At 51.9% G+C, this 20764-nt stretch overlaps 1 protein-coding gene and 1 pseudogene across 3 annotated transcripts in view; one reads left to right on the plus strand and one right to left on the minus strand.

Moving 5' to 3' along the window:
• Positions 1 to 17349, minus strand: part of SIX3 (SIX homeobox 3) — a 43785-nt gene extending 26436 nt beyond the window's left edge. For all 3 annotated transcript variants that reach the window (XM_063618092.1, XM_063618091.1, XM_055242680.2), the window contains exon 1: positions 17307 to 17349. The gene's annotated coding sequence lies outside the window, so the exon portion shown is untranslated. The remainder of the gene's footprint in view (positions 1 to 17306) is intronic.
• A 335-nt stretch (positions 17350 to 17684) lies between these two features.
• On the plus strand, positions 17685 to 18893 carry LOC129462579 (uncharacterized; annotated as a pseudogene).
• The last annotated feature ends 1871 nt before the right edge of the window (positions 18894 to 20764 follow it).

Consider the following 20764-nt stretch of genomic DNA (forward strand, 5'->3'; position numbering starts at 1 on the left):
GCCCCTAGGCCAGGCATGGGTATTTATTCTTAGGTATGTTGCTTTTAAGAAGATGTAATCAGCATCTTGAGCCGGGCCTCCCTTTGTGAGGCTTCTGTAACTATGGAAGTGTGATTTACGCAGATTTGTCGGGGTCAGAGACGTCTTTCCCTGAGCACTGTGTATATTTAGACAGGACTCGGTTTGGTGTTAAAAAGTGTATATGTTGAATGGATTCACACACAGTAGCCAACAATGACCACATTGTCGGCCCGTGTACAACGCGTATTGAAACGCAGCGCCCAGACTTCAACTAATCTGCCCTCAATAAAGCTGAAATAATTATCCTAAGCTGCCTTTCCAGAAGAAAAATCATTGAGGAATTCAAAACTTTTTTTTTTTTTTTTAAAGATCTTTTCTGCATTCCGATGCAGATCTGGGGGCAAGGCGCCGGGTCCACACCACTTTGGTGATCTCAATGAGGGAAGAGAGAAAGAGAGGTTGAGAGAGAATTTAAATGGGAAACCTAACGTGACTGGGGCTGTGAGTGTCCCAGCCCCTAAACCCCGAGCTGGAGCCCTGCTTAGGCCTTGACTCCCGCAGTGCCAGGCCTCTGAGGGCCGGGGAGAAGAGCAAGCCGACAAGTGCAAGCCTCTTTGGAGGCTTCCGGGAGACAGGGAGTCCCTGGGTCCCGCGAGGGGCCAATACTGGCTCACTTAGCCAGAGGAAGCCGTGGGGTAGCAGGTCTTAAACACGACGACTGGGGCAGAAAAATATTCCTCTAAAGGGAAGACCTGACAAGCCCCATTTCAGTGCTCTCTCCACTACATATATATTTCCTTCCCTCCCGGCCATGAGTCCTTCTCTACGCAGCTGAAAAGCTCTGGGCGGTCGTTCACTGAGGGCCCAGAAAGAACCCAAAGGTTGAGACACAAAAACGGACACTTCATGTTTTCTTCCCGATCCCTTTCTCTCGTAGGGGAAGGATTATAGGCTGAAGGGTGGGAGGGGGAAGGGGCAGGAGGAGGAAGCCGGGGAGGAAGGAATGAAAAAGGGGAGGGGAGTGGGTATTGTGCCGCGTGTGGGGGGAGAATTCCTACGGGTGGGTTTCCGAATATTGTGTTCAACTTTTTGAAAGCAGCTCGTGACCCCGAAACTGCATCCCCCGGAGCCGAGGACCCAGGCGCCGGGCGGGCGGGTGAACCTGGTCAGTCCCCTCCCCGTCCCCGAAACCCCCGCCTCCGGGTGGGGGCGACCTGGCCTCTCCCTGCCACTGCCGGGCCAGCCCCAGAGGGAGGCTGGGCAGGTGCTGCGGGATCTGCCGAAAGCGCTGAAATCAAAAACCATCGCTACTCAGGGAGAACTGAGGCAAGTGGGGCTGAGACTCTGGCAACACCCCCGCCCCCCAGCCTCTGCCCCAGCGCCTGCCGCCCTGCCTCACCCCGCCTGCTTGGGTGGCGACCGCGGCTCCGGAGCGCGAAGCAGGGCAGAGGGCTGCAGCGAGGCGTGTAGCTTTGTGCGCCGGGACCCGGTGGGGCGGGTGGCAGCCCCGGGCTCTCCGCGCCTCCCAGGAGAGCCGAGCTCGGCCCCGCCCACCGAGCCCACCTCGCGGTCCAGCCGCCGCCAGCGCCTCTTGGCTCTGGCCTGAAGCACTACTCCCGCCGCCTGGAGCCGGTAAGTTGAGAGTCCGGAGAACAGGGCAGGGAGGCGGGGCGGCTGGTCCCAGAGCGGAGGGCCGGACTGGCTCCCCGCCGGGCTGGGGACGCAGGCTCCATAGGGTCTCAGTCGAGGGGTTCTGAGTGTGTGTTTGGGTGGGAAGCAGGGCTGTGGAGCGCCAGAGCTTCCCCTCCCAAATGCCCAGGCGCTGGGCACTGGGGAGTGGAGCAGAAGCAGAGGGACCTTGGGTTCCAGGGCCCAGCCGCCTTCCACGCTGGCCTGGGAACCAAGCAAGCCCTAGGGCAGTGCGAGGACTGCGAAGGGACCCTGGGGGACTGCTAGAGGAGGTGGCGCGCGGAGGGCGCCTGCACCCTGGGTCGCTCAGAGCGGAGAGTCTCGGGTGAATAGGTCAGCTTGCAGATCCTCTAGGTCTCTTCTCTGCTCTCTGGCCGCTCTGATTGCGGGATCTGGGACTTGGCGCCAGTACAGGCCGGGTCACCTGTGCAGAACAAATTTGCTGCCATCATCCCCGCTTCAATCCTGGCCCCGGGGATCGAAAAGATCGCCTTCAGGTGGGGCAGGGAGAAAAGATGTCTTTGGGGTTTAGAGAGTGTTCTCCTTGTACCTGGACCAACTGGCATTTATTTACTAATGTCACCCGCAACCCCAGCACTGGGAAAGTCTCAACCACATCTGGAGAACGCCCGAGAGAACTCCCACTCTCTCCTTGTTTTGGGTTACAGGGAAAGCCAACGGGTCTGCAGGCCTCCGGGAGACGAGGATCTGCAGGGTTGGGGCAGCTGCACCCACTTGGCCTTGCTTGGCACTAAACAGCCGACCAGGAGGCCGGGGGAAGGTTTGCCCTGTGGGGGCAACGCCCCTTCCGGCTCCCAGGATGTCGGGAGGCGGGGGCTGGCCGGGTGGCCCGTAGTCTGGGCCTCCCCGCAAGCTGCAAACTGAGGCGCTCGGCGCGGGCGGCCAGGGAGGGCGCAGGGGAGCGCAGCACGCAGGCGGGGAGGCCGCGAAGCCCTTCAAGGACCCCGATTACTTTCCTTTGAAAAATAACAACAACAACTGCTCCCTCTCCGCACCCCCGCCCCCCGCCTTAGCCTCCGGGGACTGGCGCTCCAAGCAATTGTCGCCCCGGACAGTAAACACAGCTCAGTTGCCTCAACTTTCTCCATGCATAAAAGTTCCTGGCGTGCGGGGAAATTTGAATATTTGATCAGCCCCTTTGAGTGACCCTCATTAGTCCGGCGCCCTGCTAAGGCCGGGTATTGCAAGAAAGCTGCTGGGCTCGGCATTTGTACGCCTTGTTAGCGCAGCTTAATGAAGCCGCCCCGACGGCTCAAAGGCGGCCTCAGGGGCCGGCGGCGCGCACCTCTCGGCACCCTGCTCTGCCTAATGAGCCCCGCCGCCCTCTAAAGGACCCTCCACCCCCCACATTCTGAATCAAGGGAAGTTTGGCTCTGTCTTGAACCACGGCACCTCCCACTGCCAGGCCCAGGAGGGTGGGCACAAACCCAGCCTAGCTGCCTGCAGTTACCCATTCCCAAGAGAGAGGGGCTGAAATTTGGGAGGTGTGAGCCGTATTGGTTGGAGGCAGTGCGGCGGGGGGGGGCGAGTGGCGGGAGAGGCTTTTGCTGTCTCAGGATCCAGCCCGGGGAGTGCACTGCCAACCTCTCCCAAGAGACCAATTGCAAATCAGTTAGTCACTCCAGTTCCTTAAAGGTGCATCTGGACTAATGTTGGGGTGGCTGAGGGTCAGCCTTCCATCCTCCTATCACCTCAAGTTCCCTTGGCTGCCACTGCCCAGAGGCCACACACTTCTTCCCAAGGTTCCCCTTCTGAACAGCCAGACCTGGTGTGCCAGGACTTGGATTTGAGAAAGGGTGGGCAGCTCCCCTCCCTAACCCATCATTGCCCCCACCATTCACAGGGCCCAGTCACATGTTATGACAAGTGGCAGTAGGGAAGAAAGGGGACCACAGCCTGTCCTGCACTCCCCCTCAACAGAGGTATGCCTTCTTTGGCTTCTAGTCCCAGGGAGGACTGGCAAAAAAAGTGCTGTAGGCAAGACCACCCTGCAAGACTGGCCTGGCAGCCTGGCACACAGGCAGAGAGCCGGAGCTCTGGAAGGAAGGAAAACCAAAGCAGTCATCTACTTCACCTTTTCTCAGTGGGGCAGCTGACATGGCTGGCCGGTAAATGTAAGACACCCTCTCAGAAACTGTGCTTCAGTCCTCAGGAAGAGTAGCCTTCCTTCCCTTTCTGTCTCCCCTCTCCTCTGATGCCCTTTTCCCTGGACAGTTGGAGCTCAAGGTCCTTCACTCCCTCCTTGCATACACAGCTCTTGGGCCCTTAAGGGTTACTTTTGGGGGGAATTAATGCTCTGGGCTTGGGAAGCAGGCTGCTCCAGATCCACACTCAGGACTTTCTGGACCCCACCCCCCAACACACAAACACAAACATGCCCAGGATCCCTCAGACACACAGTGGGCCTGGTCAGGTTGGTGACCTCAGGACCCAGTGCCAGCGTGAGCATCTCTGGGAGGTCGTGGGAAGGAACCAAAAGGCCAGGTAGGCCCTGGGATACAGAGAGCCCTCCAAGTCCATGTGGTTTGCTTCTCTTCCTTTCTCTCTCCCTAGCTCCACTAGCATGCCCTGCCCCATTTCCCATCACATAACCCCCTAACTTAACCCTAAACTGGCAATCTTTAGGCATCACCTCTGAGCTGGGCAAAGGCGGTGCCCGGGCCTTGATCTACCCAGAGGGCTAAAGTAGGGGCGGGGAAGGGAGAGGTGGGCGCTGCTGGTGAGAAAGGGGACCTGAGGCGAGGGTAGAACTCAGCCCTGTGGCCTCGAGGCCAGGCCCACCGGCTGCTCAGGGGAGGAGGCGAGGGGAGGGGGCTGGGAGTCCGCAGGCATCGGTCGGGGCAGCAGGGACCTCAGGCGTCGGCGTGGGGGGCTAGATCCAGAGGAGAGGGGAGGGGAGGCGGGGGTCGGGGGATCGCGCAGGGCGGAGGAGGGGTGCAGCTCTTTAAGAGCCACACGGCTGGCAGGAGAGGCGCGCGGCCCGGTGCTGGTAGAGCACTGACCCCGAAGGGGATTTAGCGGGAAGAGAGTGGCCGGGCTCTGGGGGTTTTGTCCGAGGGGGCCGGGAGAGGCCGGGGCACAAGAATAAGGAGCGGCCGCGGCATGAAAGGCGGCGAGGAGCGGCAGCACTGCTGCTCTTGACTTCTGAGCAGGGCTTAGAGAGCCTGCCCCGGCTTAAGCCCAGCTGCTGGTGCTGGCCCTGAGCGCCGAGTCCGCGAGCTCTGAGTCTGGAGCCTCCCAGCTGTGGACCCGTGGGATGAGGGGGGCTTTGGGGGACAGAGCAAAGTCGATCTTGGTTGTACAGCCGCCCGATCCTAGCGCGGAGCTGCGAGCCTGACCGGCCGCGTCTAGCATGGTCAGAGAAAGAATTTTCTTTTTCCAACTCCGGCTTTTTGTTTTGTGTGTCCACCGTGCGCAACTCCGGAGCCAGCCGACCCCACATGGATTCTCAACAGGTGGCCGGGTAAGTCCGTTTAAAGAATTCTGGTTATATGGTCAGCCCCTCCCCGACCTTCTTCCTTTTCCCCTCCCTCTTTCCTCTTTGGCTGGGCCAGGTTCCCCGTGCTCCTCCCGCAGGCGACGGCTGGGGTGGTGGTGGGGGAAGAGGCGCCCTTCCCCTGGGGGTCTCTGGGCTCCGGGTTGCAGCCCAGGAAGCCTGGCGGGCGGCCCCCAAGGAGTTCCACCCGGTACCCCCAAGTCCCGATCACTCTTAGCTCCTTGGTCTGGGCCCTGGCGCCCGGAGAGGGGGAGGGAGAAAGAACGCGCCGCAGCACCTCAAAAGCCGAAGTCCCCAGGAAGGGGGACAGGGGACCCGGTGGCCGGGCAGCCTTTGTGTGGGGGTTTACGGCGGAAACAGAACTATTCTTCTTGTATGAGAGGCCCGGGATGTGGCCAGGGGGAGCCCGCGCCAGCCGTACAATAGCCGGCAGGAGAGCGCCTCAGCAGCCGGGGTAGGAGTGGGGTAGGGTGGGGTAGACCGGGGTGGGGGAGGGGAGGACGAGAGAAGAGGGAGGGGAAGCAGAGAAAGGCAAAGGCGAGAAATCCAGGGCGTCCGAGTGAAAAGTCGGAAAATGTTTCCAGAGCGCGCCACAAACAGGCGCGCGCGCTTGCGGGCGCATAGTCTCTCTGTCTCTCTCTCGCACACACACAAACACACTCTTACATGCTCACACTCATTCCACACAAGGAGCCCACGCACGCGGTTCCTAGTCGTGCAGGGTTGCATGCCCGGGCACCCAAAGTGAATGCAGAGTAGAGCCGCCCTCCCACCCCCATCAACGGAGAGCCCTCCCACCCAGCCACAGGCTCCCCGACTGGGGAGCTAGGAGGGCCCCCGGGGCTGGGGCACAGGGAGGATCTTACCTGCGGAAAGGTAAGGGAAGCCGGGAGCACGGAGCAGCGGCGGATAAATATTCATTAGTAAGTCTCTCCTTTTAAGCCGCGCGGTGCGCTCTCTGGCTCCTATCTCTCTTTCCCTCCCTCCCTCTGTCCTCTTGTGAGGCTCTCTCCCCCTCTCGCTCTGTCTTCCCCCCACCCCTTCCTGCGAAATGCCGGGTGGATCCCAGTATAGCTAACCTGTTGGGAAGCCTGAGCCGCGGGCAGCGCCTCCACAGCTGTTTGCTTTTGCTCTTGGGGCGCGCGTTTCCCCATCCTCTACCCTCTCCCTCCTTTTGCCCAGCCCCTCTCCCCCTCCTAAATTACTACATCATTAGCTTTATTTGGTGGGGGGACAGCTCAGCCAAACGCACTTCCCTATAGCAGGGTGAAAAGCCGCTGCTCTCCGAGGCAGCCCCAACTCCACCCCACCCCAGCCTCACCCATCTCCATGTCCCTACCCAGTTTTGTTTATTTTTCTTCTCTCTTTCCATCTTCACTTCCGTCCTGTACCGACCCAACTCCCTTACCATTCCTCCCTTCCTCGTCGCTGCCAATACGGATCCCAGATGGGGTCGGGGCAGGGAGATGCCAAGTGGGTAGGTCCAATATGCCAAGGTTGGGACTCCACCCTGCCATGGACGTGGGGGTAGTTCTCCGTGTCCCCCTTTCCCACGTAGGATTTCCACCCTGACCCTAAGTGGGTACCGGGGCAGCTTGGGCCTTAGGATCAGAGCACCACGGCGCACAGCAAGGGCCTCAGCCCTCCAGGCCTCAGCGACCTGGAGCCTGGGTCCTTTGACCCGGTCTGGGAGACTGCATGGGGGAGGGGAGGTGGCTTCACTTTGTACGAATGCTCAGGAGAGACACAACCACCGACCATCGGACTGACGTTCTCCCTTTTCAAACAAACTGACCTGAAGTCAGCAGTAAGTCCGCATCATTCTCACGAGAAAACACATCTACAAGATTCAGAAATGCACAAGGAACCGCTTCTAGTCGCGCGTGAACACGCGCACACACACCACACCCCTCACCCCCACACACCCAACGTTCCCGCTGGCCTCTGCAACCTGTAGGCGCGCAGGCCCGAAAGGCTAATTCTAGCGGAGGAATACATCGCAAAACCGCCCCAGGAGAGCCCTAGCCACTCTTGTTGGCCCCCATTCTTCCAGATCCAGGTCCCTAGGATGCCCCAGGGACCCTGAAGGATGGTGAGGCCCCAGGGTGCTTGGGGGTGGTCCGGGAAGCGCACTCTGGCAGCCCGGCTGAGCGCTGCGTGTTGAGGTAGGAGCTGGAGGAGGGGCCAAGGGAGGCGGGCCCAGGCCAATTCCAAGTTACAAATACAGCTGCTCCTGCGAGGCCTAGGAGAGTTTTACCCCAAAACGTGCATATCATTCTCTCCGAGACGCCATGACCTCCCCAGACAGAGCCCCAGGGCGCACTCGACCTCTAGGTGGCTTGGATGATGGGAGCAATCGAGAGCCAGGAGACGATCTCGAGACCTCCGCCCGCCCATTCAGCCCGGCCCAGCCACAGTCCACCGGGAAACGTCCTAGATGATGGTCCTATCCTTTCCAAAGGGTGGCAAGGCACAGGATCGCGGAGAGTCTCCCTCCTTGTCCTGAAAGGTTAAGAAATTGGGCAGATGAAGGTATTTAAGAGAGGCCTACAGCGCCCTGGGGCCGAAAGCCCTATCAACCTCACACTCCACCCAAAGTCCCGCGTTTGCACGTGCACACCTCCTTCTCCCCATGCAGACCCAGGGGGTCGCGCACGTTTGAGCTCAGACTCAAGCCGAGTCACCTGACTATGCCTGGAACGTACAGGCAATCGTACCGAATACACACGGGAGAATTAAAGGAACACTAACAGGAATTTGAGGAATAAAGAAGTGCCCGCAGGCATAATTATTTGAATGAACGGGTGCACACCCAGTTGTCCAGATGCAGACAAAAGCCACAGTGCCTGCGAAGAGTGACCCCAACCACAAGGGCAGATGTACAGGAAGCCGTGAACGGGGAGAGTTCGCCGAATGAGGACGCAGGCCACAAGGCCAAGGGGGCTTCCTGCTAGAGGGACGTTGGCTCCGAGGGAGAAACTTTGTTGAGCCGACTGGGTGAAAGGTTTCAGGTCAAGTCCTGGCCACTAGAACCAAGGCCTCATCCACCCAGAGCCAACCTTTTAGCCTTCCTCTCAGCTCTGTTGGAGATACCCAGAAAAGGACAATCCAGGAAAGATTCATTTTGATCGAGATTGTTTTTATTGTTTATTTCTTCTTATTTTTGACCTAGGGGTTTGTATTCTGAAAAAGGATTTGGGTGGAGCCCATGCAACTTCTCACTCACTGCTGGGAGATTCATAATTCTTAATAGGAACATTTAGCTCTAACCATGGCCTGAGAAGCTGGAGGGTCCTTATTTTGCCCCTTTCACCCTTCTTATCCTAAACTTGATCATTCAAAAGGAACCACACCCTCCTGCCCCCATCTCCACCCCAGTACCCTGTATGTCAAATACGTTTGCAGAAGAACACACTTCAAAGTAAACCAAATTACATAGTTTATTTTTTTTAAATGTTGTGATATATTGGGAAGTCCTCACCCCCACTCCCCTGTCTCTGGCTGAGCACCGTGTCCGGACGGAGTTGGGGGGTTGCAGAGAGGAGTTTCCAGAGTGGCTCTTGGGCAAGGCCTGAGAAACTCCTCTACATAGGCTGGTTTTTAGTGTGAGCTCCCTTTGCCTAACCAGTTCTAGTGGCTACCTCTGGGTTTCCTGCAGAAGAGGCAGGCTCCCTGGGAGCAGGGGTGCCCTCGCTTCCACTTCACCTCCCTTCCCAACTTTCTCTCTTTTGAGCACATCTTCTGAGCTCCCTCTCTCATCTGACAGTTGAGGGTAAGTCCGAGAAGATTCATTTAGACAAAGAAAGTGGAAAAAAAGGACTTTCTGGGCCAGCAAGTCGGATGACCACCCTCCAAGGGGCAGAGGAGGGCCCATTTTGTGAAGAAGAAATGAACTACCCGGAAAACGCCACAAGAGGACATGTTTCTGCAGATGTAGTTGCCCTAGAAGCAGAAGAGCATGGGGGTGTGAATGTCTTCTCTTCTGGGGGCAAACACTATGTCCTTTTCTTTTTCTAGATACAGTTAATTTCTGGAAATTTTAGCAAGTTTGTTCTTGTGAATGTTTTGAACAATAAAGAGTGAAAATCACTTTGGAGTCACTTAATCTTCGTTGGAAGGGCAGTTTCTTCCAGGGCCATTTTCTTTCACCAGATTTGTTTTTCCTCGTTCCCAAATGAAATAGCTTTAAAAATCAAAGTCCACCTGCTAACTCACCTGGGAAAGAGACTGCGACAGAAGGAAGAGAAATAAATAGACATCACTCTCAAACTCAAAGTGTAACTTTCATTCCCGGCAGCTGATATTCAGAACACAAAGAAACAAACTCGTTTACCTTTGAGTACTTCCCCCGTTTGGGTAATTTATCTAGAGCTTTCCCAACAATTAATCACAGCATCTTGAAGTTGGAAATGTATGCTATTATTTTCAGCCTTACAAGGTTCTTCAAACTCTGCTTCTCTGGTTTTAAAAACTGTTTGCGTCTACATAGCTATGCCCGTTGCAACATTTATCACTCAAGCAGAAAAGCAACTCGTTTTCTCATAGCCCCAAATGCCCTGTGTACAGTCACTGGAGCGAATTTATTTTTCTCTGTCTTTCCCAAATGCCCTTGTCACCTCTGCCAGGGCCACAAGACTCGGGGCAAAACTTCGGAGGTTTGAGACCTCTTGAGTGTGTGGATCGCTATTAGTTTTTTTTTGTTGGGAGAAATCGTGCTCGGTGATTGCGTGCGGTTCTCTTGCTCAACGCCGACTAGGGTTGCCTGCGCCTTCCTCAGCAGAAACTCCTAGACGAAGCTAACCATTTCCGCTGCCCGGGGCAAAGGGCTGAATGGCGTTGTCGGGTCTAGGGTTGGGGTGGGAAAGTGAGGACGGTATGCGGGTGGGGAAGGGGGCAGTCATCATCTTCAACAATAAATTAAAATAACCTGATACCCCTTTAATCCCTTCCATCAACAGTGTCAACGCGCTAGAGAGGCCGTCTCACTTCCAAAGGTATCTTCACTCCCGGAGGGCCCGGGCTCCCAGCCGCAGTCCCACACTGGGCCCGCGCGCTTGATAGGAGGTGCTCCGACGGCAAAAATCCCATACATTTTAAACTACAGTGATTACTAAATTAATAGCAGGCACTAAGACAGATGTCAAAACGTCTTGAAAATGTTTATCTGTGAATAATTGAGAAGGTGGTGGGACGCATTATCTGATTGTGTAATGAAATATGTATGAGGAACAGCTGTTTGCAACAGTCCCCTCCCGCCGCCTCCTCAGCCAAGGCCCTTCTCTAGGAAGCAGGAGTTGCGGCGAAGTTGGTCGCCCACTTCCGTCCACTTGGGAGCCCTCGCGGCCCCTCCCCGGCTGCTGGCAGAGTGGTGGCTCCAGCGCGCCCCGGAGTAGCCCGGTTTCCCGACGGACAACAGCATGGAGTCCTCCTCAGCCTCGCTCTGTGGGCTCCGTGGCTGGGTGAGGCTCCACCGCCGGCCGCGCTGTCCCTCGCGCCTTCGGGGCCGGCCGCGGGCTCGGCCTGCGGGGACCGAGGGGAGCACTAGCCCGGGCGGCCGCGGAGGCCTGGCGTGCGCCCACCGAGCGGTGCGGCCTGCTCGGAGGCAAAGCCCGGGAGCCCGGCGGCTCAGAGGGGCGGGCCTGGGTCACCGAGGGGTGACGGGGCTCCCGAGAGGGCTTTGTTCGCGCTCTCGCCACACTGCGCACTTCCTTCCAGCCCCCTGCGGCCCCCACCCCAAGCCTCCGCGCCCCCGCCCTGTTTGTTTTTCCAGCCCCGCGCCCTCCACCCCAACACGCAAACAGCCCTCGGGGCTGCGTCAGCGTCCCGAGGCCGTGGCCCAGGGCAGGCCTGAGTCCAAATGGGGTCAGCACGGCGAGCCCTGGCCCCGCAGGAAGCGGTGTGAGGGGAGAGGGAGCTCCAGGGCCTTCCTGGCGCGAGAGGGGCAGGCGAAGGCCGGCGGGAAGGTGGTCCAATAGGGCGCACGGCCTGGGCGGGCGGCGAAGGCCCGAGGCCTGGGCTCGGAAGGGTGCGGGCAGCCTGCGCGGCTGCCCAGCCCCTGCCGCTGTCACCAGCCCCAGCCGGACAGGGGAGGCGCGGCGGAGTGGGGGTGAGGAGGACGCCAGGAAGGGCCCCATCGGGCCTGGGCCTTAAAGGCAGTGTCAGCCACATGGACAAACCCGGTGCCCCGTGCGGGTGTGGGGACCCCCTCGCCGCCTTCCCTGCGCTTCGCCGCGTCCGAAGCTCCCAGCCGGCCCGTGCCTTGCCCGCGCCCTCCGCCTCCACGGCCTCTCGGCCCCTCATCTTCCCCAGCTCCGGGGACCCGTCCCTAGCCCCTGACGCCTGGGAAGCCTGGCTCCGAAACCTTCGGCCGCGTTGGCCTTTCCGGCGCCGCCGTCCTGACGGCTCTGGGGCCGGGGCCGGGGCCGGGGCCGGAGCCGGGAGCGGAGGAACCGAGTCCGGCTTTGCGGCCCCGCGGCGCCCCGACACCCTGCGCCTTCGCGGTCTCCCTAGGCTGACTCAGTCGAGATGCGCTCGGGCGTTATGTCTGGAGCGTCGCCCTTTTACCTAATCCCTTATGCTTTTATTCTAATCCTACACATTACAGTTAATCTGTAATGATACCGCTTCGGAGGAACCTGTTGCATACGAGGCTTGGCAATTTGTAACCTTGGAAACAGTTTTAAATAAAGATTATAAGAGTGATGTCAACTGTGTTTATTCTCCACGCGGGGGGGTGGGTTGGGGGCAAGGCAGCCCCTCGGCGGAGAGGACGGAGTTTCGAGAGAAAGGGGCGAGGGGCGAGGGGCGAGGCGCGAGGGGCAGGGCCGAGCGGCGGCCGGGGGTCGGGGAGGCGGAGGAGCAGCCAGAGCTGGCTCTAAGTGACTCCAGCCGGGCGCCTAGCATCTTTTCAGTTCTTCTTTTTGGGAAATCGCGTGGTCTTAAACCGCGAGGCATGGCGATCGGGAAAAGGATTTGCAAAACTGCGGAAAACTCGGTGAACTTGCGCTCCGGTGTATCCCAAATTAGCATTCAGCCCGGCCCTGCGCGCCTGGATCGCTGAAGCTGCGGAGAGAGAAAGGGCGGCTTGCAGGACCCTTGGGCTGCAGGAAGGCAGAGGCGCCTCGGTCCGGTTGCTTTGCGCTTCGAGCTTCCTACTCTGCTAAGCGCACTGGCAACAGCAGCAACAAACAAAAATTGCCGGCACACCAAAAGCAAAATTAAACATAATTGCTTTTATTTATCTATTGCTTTTATATCATTAAAATATTTTTAGTTACATTGTGTAAAATGGCATCCACTCTGATTATTACCTGCCATATCTGTTGATCTGCTCCTTGTGTATGCAGCATAGCAATATTAACAATTAAGAAAAAAGCACATCTTATATATTGTATCTGTCAAGATATGTTACCATTTCCATTAACAAAAAAACATTATTCTTGTTGAAGAAGCTATGAAGCATATCTTTCACAAGCACTTTATTAATAATCATAGTTGTCAAAAAGAATTAGATATGCATAGATTGTAGGCGCAAAGGAAATATTAGATGCACAGAATAAAATATACAGTGGGATTGAGGCATAACTATTTTTCTTTTTTAAAGTAAATTTTACCGAGGTGAAAAAAACCTGTGCTATTAAGCTTACTTAAAAGATGGCTTTGTTGGTTTAATTATACTGTAGTTATTTTATAAATATGTTTCAAAGGAAGCTTGCCATATTGCATGTCAATGAGGACTGTAAAGAAAAGCTCACAAAAGCTAATGCGCACCAAATACCAAATTTTAGTCATTAGCATTCCTATTTATTACAAACTAAAGGAACCTATTAACAGACAAGAATTTCTATTTAGCTAGCATTACAATGTTTGGCTATTAAAATAAAAAGGGCAAAGTATATATGTATTTTCCCCCCCTTGGAACTATATGTTCTTTTTTCCCCCCTAAAAGCTTACGGAAAGACTGGGAGATGTTTCTGATTGGGGAAACTCGATTCTATTGTGGGAATGGGCCAGAGGGCCCAGAACACCTCGCTTTAGTGGTGCAGCTTAATGCGATTCATTCGGAAGCTAGAACAGTTCGGCGCTGGGACTCTGCAGCCTGCGGAGGGCTGTGTAGTGCCCACAGCCTGTGAGGGGCCCTTTGTCTTTAATTTGTGTCATGAGCATATGCAAATTATTAATTGTTTTTCCTCGAAGGGAGGGAGTGGGTAGTGATGGTAATACTGCTTTTGTTTGGATATTAAAATTTCCTTAAATGCTCCCAAGGCGGGGATACTTCTCCCAATGCGGATTCCCCTAGTAGAAAATCCCACCACTACAGTGAACACAGGGGTATTAATTCTAGAAACATGCACATGTAGATTCGTATCATTTCAAAAACTTTCTTTGAACAAAGGTGGCATTTCTGCTCTCACATCAGAAGTAAATGAATATAGAAATTTATTTCTTCAGAATGTCAATTTAAGAGGGGAAAAAACTTTTCAGCTATCTTTACTTTTAGAAACTATATTTTTCTTCTTAAAATTGAAGCAGATTTTCCCCCCTAATTGGGCAGGGAAACAAATACATTTTAAGGAACTGAAATGAAATATGTGAAATAAGAAAGGGTTACTATGAATTATGTTAAGTGAGTTTTGTGTATTTTTAAGGGAAAAAATAGAGCTTGTTAAACTCTGCGCATTTGCCAAGTGACTCGAAGCACAGTTTCTTCTGGCCTGACATTTGGCTCTGACAGGATGTATTCTGCTTGCTTGGGAGACTCTTTGCATTAAAAGATTGAAAATTTTAAAGATTCTTCCCTGAAAGGCCCACATGAAAATAATAGGCATCACGAGGAAGGAAGGGAATCTCTGAATCCCTGATTTAAAAAAGAAAATCTCTTCATCAAAAGTCATTAACATGTGCAGATCTCATGCAAAATTTTAGATTTCAATAGCAAAATTGGCTGTGTGGGGTTGGTGGGGCTAGGTATTCTCTCCCCTGTGACTACCTGGGCAGAAACAAGAGAGGGAAGATAGAATGATTCCTACACCAAACTCTTCCCACTGGGAAATAGTTTAAGTTACTGTAGTAAGAAAGAAGCTTGGATGCCTCAAGTCTGGCAACTGTAGAGCAAAATGTGAATGTTCTCCATTTCTCTCCCACTATATCTGGATGCGGTGTCAACTCCCAAATCTCTAAAGCATATTTGATACAGAGGTGGGGAAAATGGCTCTGCCAGCAAAGGCTGCATCTACACAATTGTTTGGATAATTCAGCTCGTATTCCTCCAAATTAACCAGTCCGATGTTGCCTGCATGGCACCCAGATTATCCAGATGGACTCATCCACTTCCTCCCCAACCTACATCGTTGGTACAACCTTCAATGAATGCTGAATCCAGACACTATCAGTAGCCAAGGAGGAGAAGGCTGCCTCCCATTTATTCACACCAAAATGGTTTAGATCTCTATGTGAGTGAGAGATAACCCAGTTTTCAGTGCCTTAAATCTTATTTTAAAGAGCAGACTAGGAAAGACTATCTCAGTGATGCAGAGATAAGATAGAGACCCTTTTTTCAAGGAACTAACACTTGTTGGGGAGAAAGAGGTACCCAGTTCAGGACAGCACAGAACAATGCTCTTTTATGGGTGTCCTGGTTGGAAGCACACAGGGAAGCATGGGAGAAATCTTAGAAGGAAGAGATGGGGTTTGAGCGGAGCCATAAAGAGTGTGATTCTAGATGGCAAAGAGTATGACTTCTAAGCAAACTTGCTATCCACGTAAGATATTATGTCAGGTCTGGCATAAGGTAGGCATTTAAAAGTGCCTACTTGAATGAATGAATACGTGAGTGAAGTTATGTGGAAGTCTGATAATAAATTCCTCTAAACATTTCTCCTTAAGATGGCCTGCCTGCAGCGTTAACCTGAAATTTGCTTATTTATCTCCCACTTTAATGTATCTTTCCACTCTTTCAAGGGCAGGGGAGCTCAGTTTGAAATTGGGAATGTCTAGAGCCGATTAAATGATGCCCATTGCTCCCATGCAGTGGGTGAAGTTTCTTGCTCAGAGGAGACTTTTCCATGGGCAAATGTTCCCTAAACTGATGTCCTGTTTACATTCTTGCAAGAATGAGGGGATTACTGCAATTCTAAGCAGTTTTGTATTTTTAACAAATCTTCCGCTTGTGGTAGCAAATTTAACATTTTGTTTGAAACATCCCAGAATGCAAAATGGTTAAAGGGGGCTTGTTAGGTTTTTAAATAGAGCAGAGAAGAATCCACTGTAAACAGCTTCTGGATTAAAGAAACCTGCTACTGCCACTAATTAGTGGGTAAAGTAGCTCACCCAAACCAGCTTTGCTTTTTCTCACTGAAAGAGACAATATTGGCTACCCTTGTCTATATGACACAGTTTTTGTTTTTGTTCTTTAAAGACAAAACAATAGGAAGGTAGGTTTTTACATAGCGCTCGCCTCCAGCAATTACAGGATTCGTGTGATATTAATCAATTATGAACAGTTTCTTTTCACACCAGGGAACAGATGCTTATTAGCTTGAGCTTTAAGATACAAATTTTAAAAGATACAGCAACTAAGAAAATAAAGAATACTGGCACAATGAGAAATCTGCACCCATATTGTCTTTTCTTTAGAACATGTTTTTATGCTTTAGTAGCTTTTTGGGTCTGGGACATACATTCCACACTGGGACACAGCAGAGATTTGCTCTTCAGAAAGTGCCTTAACTGAGTAAAGTGCTGCCAGGCTATATTATGGGTCCTGCCTCAAGCAGAACATTTCACATCTCATTCTCTCTGGAGGATCTGTTCCACTTTTCCCTCACCTCCATCTCTGATCCAGAGATCTGGCTTTCATCTTCTCCTTTTCTCTCTCCTAAACATGCCACTGTTTCTTCCTAAACTAAACTTGTTGACATGAAAGTCAACAAGTTGAGCGCAATTCAATTTCAATAATAAGCAGATGGCTTGTGAATTCCTGAGACCCAAGTAAAGGCCCTTCCATGGGAAGCACCTAATTTAAAAGGAGGAAACACCAAGAATTAAGAACTCTGCAAGGAGTGTGGCTGAAGAGGAGCTAGCTTCCAACCCCTCCTTCCTGCACTATCCCTCCAAGTTCATCTGAGGGAAGTTAACTTTCCCAAGAGCCCGTCTTTTCCTGGTTGTAAAATGTGTTCATTTCCAATGTACACAGGCTAAACATATGGCAGAACAGTGTGAAGAGGGAAATGTGTCCATTAGCACATTCAGGGACAGAGTCTGAGATGTACATTCAACAAAGGGCTTCTTGTATCTGAGCCCTATACCACAGCATTGCATCAACGAAAGCCTAACTGACCTCAGTTTGTATGGGCAATGTGCGTGCATGTGTGTGTGTGTATGTGTTTGTGTGTGTGTGTGGGGGGGGTATATTTCACAAGGCCAGACAAATTCAGGCTACTCTGTTAAAGTCTCTTGGTATAAAGGAGGAAAAAAGTATTGGATGACCTCGTATGTGTTAAAGAGGAGGAGGAGCCCCCAGAGATTAGAAAATGAAGAGGGGCTGGAATTTTAATTAGTCTCACATTCCATGGAGACCTTTTCTGAGAATATGATCTTCTTTCCCATTTACTTCTCTGCAGGAAAGTCTGGAGACTCACCAAGCTGAGGAGGAAGAAGGGAACATCTCAACCCAAGCTGAATTCTGAAGAACACTTGGCCCCACCTTCCAGAAATCCTAAATCACATAGAGGGAAAGTTTTGGCCAGGGCACCAAGAATGAACCAGAAGCTGAGTCCATTACTCCAATTTTCACATTAACCAAGAGACATATTGAGAATTCTTTTCTTGAGTGAGAGACTGAAATTTTGGCTCAAGGGTGTTTCTATTGGGTCTTCTCTTGATATGGCATGTGAGGACTGCATCCCACGTCACATCTGCAGCCACTCCCAGATTACACTGCAAGGGAGGGTAGATTAGGAGTGGGTAGGGAGTAGAGGGGTCTGTAGACACAGCAAAAGCAGCAAGCTGGTGTAGGAAAACCCAGAAAATATGTCTCAGAGACAGCCAGTGGCTGCACATACAAAAGGAAGGCACCTACCTGGAAGAGAAGGGGTTGTGAAGTTCTGCCCAGAGTCACAGCGCTGACGTCCTCAGAAGGTCTCCAGCCCTCTGTAGCAATCTATAGTATGCATCAGTATGGTTGGAAAAGCTTCTTCTATCAAGTTTAACAACTTTCTGGTGTAACTTCTGAGAGGGCTGATTGCTTATTCATGCGGAAGCAAGGCGCCCAGTTCATTTTGCCCGTTTTTGCTACTCTTTGTTGGGTTTGGGAGGCTGTTATGGTAGCTGCAAATGGCTTCTCAAGTGACATTTGCTGACATTCAGTGAAGTACATTTATCAGTATTCGCCAGCTCACCTCTACACATGCAATCCATTTTGTTTTGTTCTTCATAGCAAACTCCTTTCCGACACCCGTGCCCTGAAAATGATAAATGGCAAGGTGGCATATTTCTGAAGCTGCACTCAAATGTCACTGTGAAAAATCTTTAATGGACTAAGTGTAGCTTTTCAGGTTACAACTTGTCAGGTACTGAGAAATTCTAGAGTTTGTCTTTAATCCACAAGTCTTTGGAACCACACTTCTGCAAGCAGAGACTAATTATAAGCTGCACCAGTCAGACCTGGGCAAGCAGAAACCAAGGAGAAAACATTTGATATCAGCAAATTCGTTATTATTATTATTATTCTCATTCCATTTTTGCTCCTTCCTTTCCTACTCAGGATATTTGAGGTATGAGCAATCTGTGACTGTAATTAAGGGGGTGACAGCCCCAACCAGGCCACCATGCAGGCTTATAATCCACTCATACATCCAGCTTTCTCCATAATGGCTTTATTCTTTTCCTCCAAGGTTCAAAATCACCATGACTTCTCCCCCCGCAAAAAAAAAAAAAAAAGAAAAAAAGAAAAAAAAAACTGACTCTGAATCATAAACCCTGGCTCCCAAATATTGGCCATAATTGGGTAGGTGAGAGGTATCTGGTATGTCTGGGTGGAAGAGGCTCCTTTCTCCCTGGTGATTCGTTTTCAGAACACGTGGCCATCCTTCTAATGGCTTTGAGTTTCACGTCACCACTGGAAAGACCTGCCAGTTTCTTCCTGTCTGTGTGCCTGTCCAGTGCCATCATGCTACTCCCAGGATTGTGGCTTATGGGCACTCACTCACCCTTCAACATGGCTTGTTCACTCCACTTCTCCCTTTCCAAATGTTCTCAATCCCCTGGGCTGTGCCCCAAGGGGGATTCAGCCCTTGCCCACCGGCCATGGTCTGAATGTTTGTGTCTTCCCCAAATTAATATGTTGAAACTTAATCACAAATGTGATGGTGTAATAAGGTGGGGACTTTGGGACTTTATTAGGTCGTGGAGGGGGAGCCTCATAAAAAAGGCTGCCTTGCCCCCTCCATCATGTAAAGCACCATCTGTGAACCAGGAAATGGGCCCTCACCAGACACCGAATCTGCCGGTTCCTTGATCTCGGACTTCGCAGTCTCCAGAACTGTGGGAAACACATTTCTGTTGTTTGTGAGCACCCAGTTTAAGGTATTTTGTTATAGCAGCCCAAATGGACTAGGCCACCACCATAGTCAGGGAAGAGGTGGCTGATTTGTGCGTGTCTGCACTGTGTCCCAATGAAAGCACAATAATCAATGAACATTGATTCTGCAATCGATGTTTGAAGGTCAAAGGAGTTGGGAAAGGGGGTCTCCTGAAGCCAAGGAAAAGCATTGTACTCCCCAAAACTGTGCCAGCCAGGTTTACCTTTTGCAAGATGCTACAGATTGAGATGCTTTAGTTTTACTTCTGGCTCTTTAAGCCCCACTCAAGCTCCAATTTTGATATCTCCTTTTAGACACCTTGGTTTGGGCCCCTCCCAGGCTCCCTTTTGTTTTTGTTCTTTTTATCTAACATCATCCTTGGCTTTTCTTCTCCTTTAGGTTTGACCTCCTGTCTCTTGGGTTGAGAAACCATCCCCTCTGACTCCTGGCCCCCTGTGACCCCTCCAAAGCCCTCTGTACAGGTCTTTGGCCACAAAGAGATTCAACAATCTAATGATCTAAAATTGTAAATGCCACAATTTGTGCATGTGTTTATTGTGTCTCAATTTTGGGTTCTTTGTGAAATCTTTTAGTTATTCCAGAAGGGATAGGATAAAGAAAAGAAATCAGTTATACTCCCAGTGGCCAGGCATGGTAGGGCAGAAAGAGTGTTGACACTCACTACCCCTGCAGGGGCAGAGGGCAGAGGACCCCAGGTCAACTACCTAGAGATGAGACGGATCCTGGGCTAACTCAGGCCCTGGGATACCTGCACCAATTTCTCTCAGCAGGTCGAGACATCACAGAAGCAGAGAAGACATGTCAACTCTCTACAATAGTGTCTTAGCCCTGGAGATACTATCGGAGAGTGACAACAGGCAGCAAACAGGGTTCTATTCATAGTGGCCATAGTTTCCCCAAGCAGAGAACGTATCCAACCAATGGGACTTCAGTGAAGCTTTTCCTAATCTGTACTCTGAAATGGCTAAGTAGAAGAGAGCTATCTAGAGTGTATGAGGATGTCTTTAAAGGCAACCTTGCAATAACTATTGCATGCAGACTGTAATTGTGGGCTAAAAGTGAAGGCTGTTTTATTTGTTAGGTGAGACCCTTCCAGAGCACCTCCTGCACATGTACACACATTCTCTCTCTCTGTCTCACACATACACACACATCTCCCCCCCAACACACACACACAAAACCAACCCTATCCCAGGGAACCCAACAGTCATAGATCTCATCTGGGATCCAACTACTAATCCAGGTGTCGTGATCATCACGTGAGAGATAGCAGAATCTCCACCAATTTTGGAAAGAACTACTCAAGTGTTTTTTAAAAGAAATAATGGAAAAAATTAAACAGCCAATTGAACAGCCAATAATAAAAATAGGATGTGGCTATCTCGTATATTTTGCCATTTATATCCAAAATAACTTATGGACATGCACAAAACATCCATGAAAATAAAAACATAACCATTACCTTCAAAAATCACCCTGGACCCTGCACATTCTCACTTCCCTCCCTGCCAGCTATCTGGCTCACTGAAGTCTTGACCTCCGGGGCTCAAATGATCCTCCCACCTCAGTCTCCTGACTAGCTGGGACCACAGGCACACGCCACCACGACTGGCTAATTTTTTTATTGTCTGTGGAGGCATGGTCTCACTATGTTGCCCAGGTTGGTCTCAAAGTCCTGGGCTCAAGCAATCTGCCACCTTGGCCTCCCAAAGTGCTGGGATTATAGGCGTGAGCCACCGCACCTAGCCTCCATCATAATTTTATTGACAGAGCACATGGTTGTCTAACCCAGTAAGAGGCTATATACTATTCTTGATTAGGCAAACTATGGCTCATGGAATAAATTCATTCTCATGCTACCTGTTTTGTAAATAAAGTCTTACTGGATCAGAGCCATGGCCATTCATTTATACAAATTATACGTAGCTGCTTTCCT

The sequence above is a fragment of the Symphalangus syndactylus genome, chromosome 14, assembly GCF_028878055.3.
Source record: "Symphalangus syndactylus isolate Jambi chromosome 14, NHGRI_mSymSyn1-v2.1_pri, whole genome shotgun sequence".
Taxonomy (NCBI): domain Eukaryota; kingdom Metazoa; phylum Chordata; class Mammalia; order Primates; family Hylobatidae; genus Symphalangus; species Symphalangus syndactylus.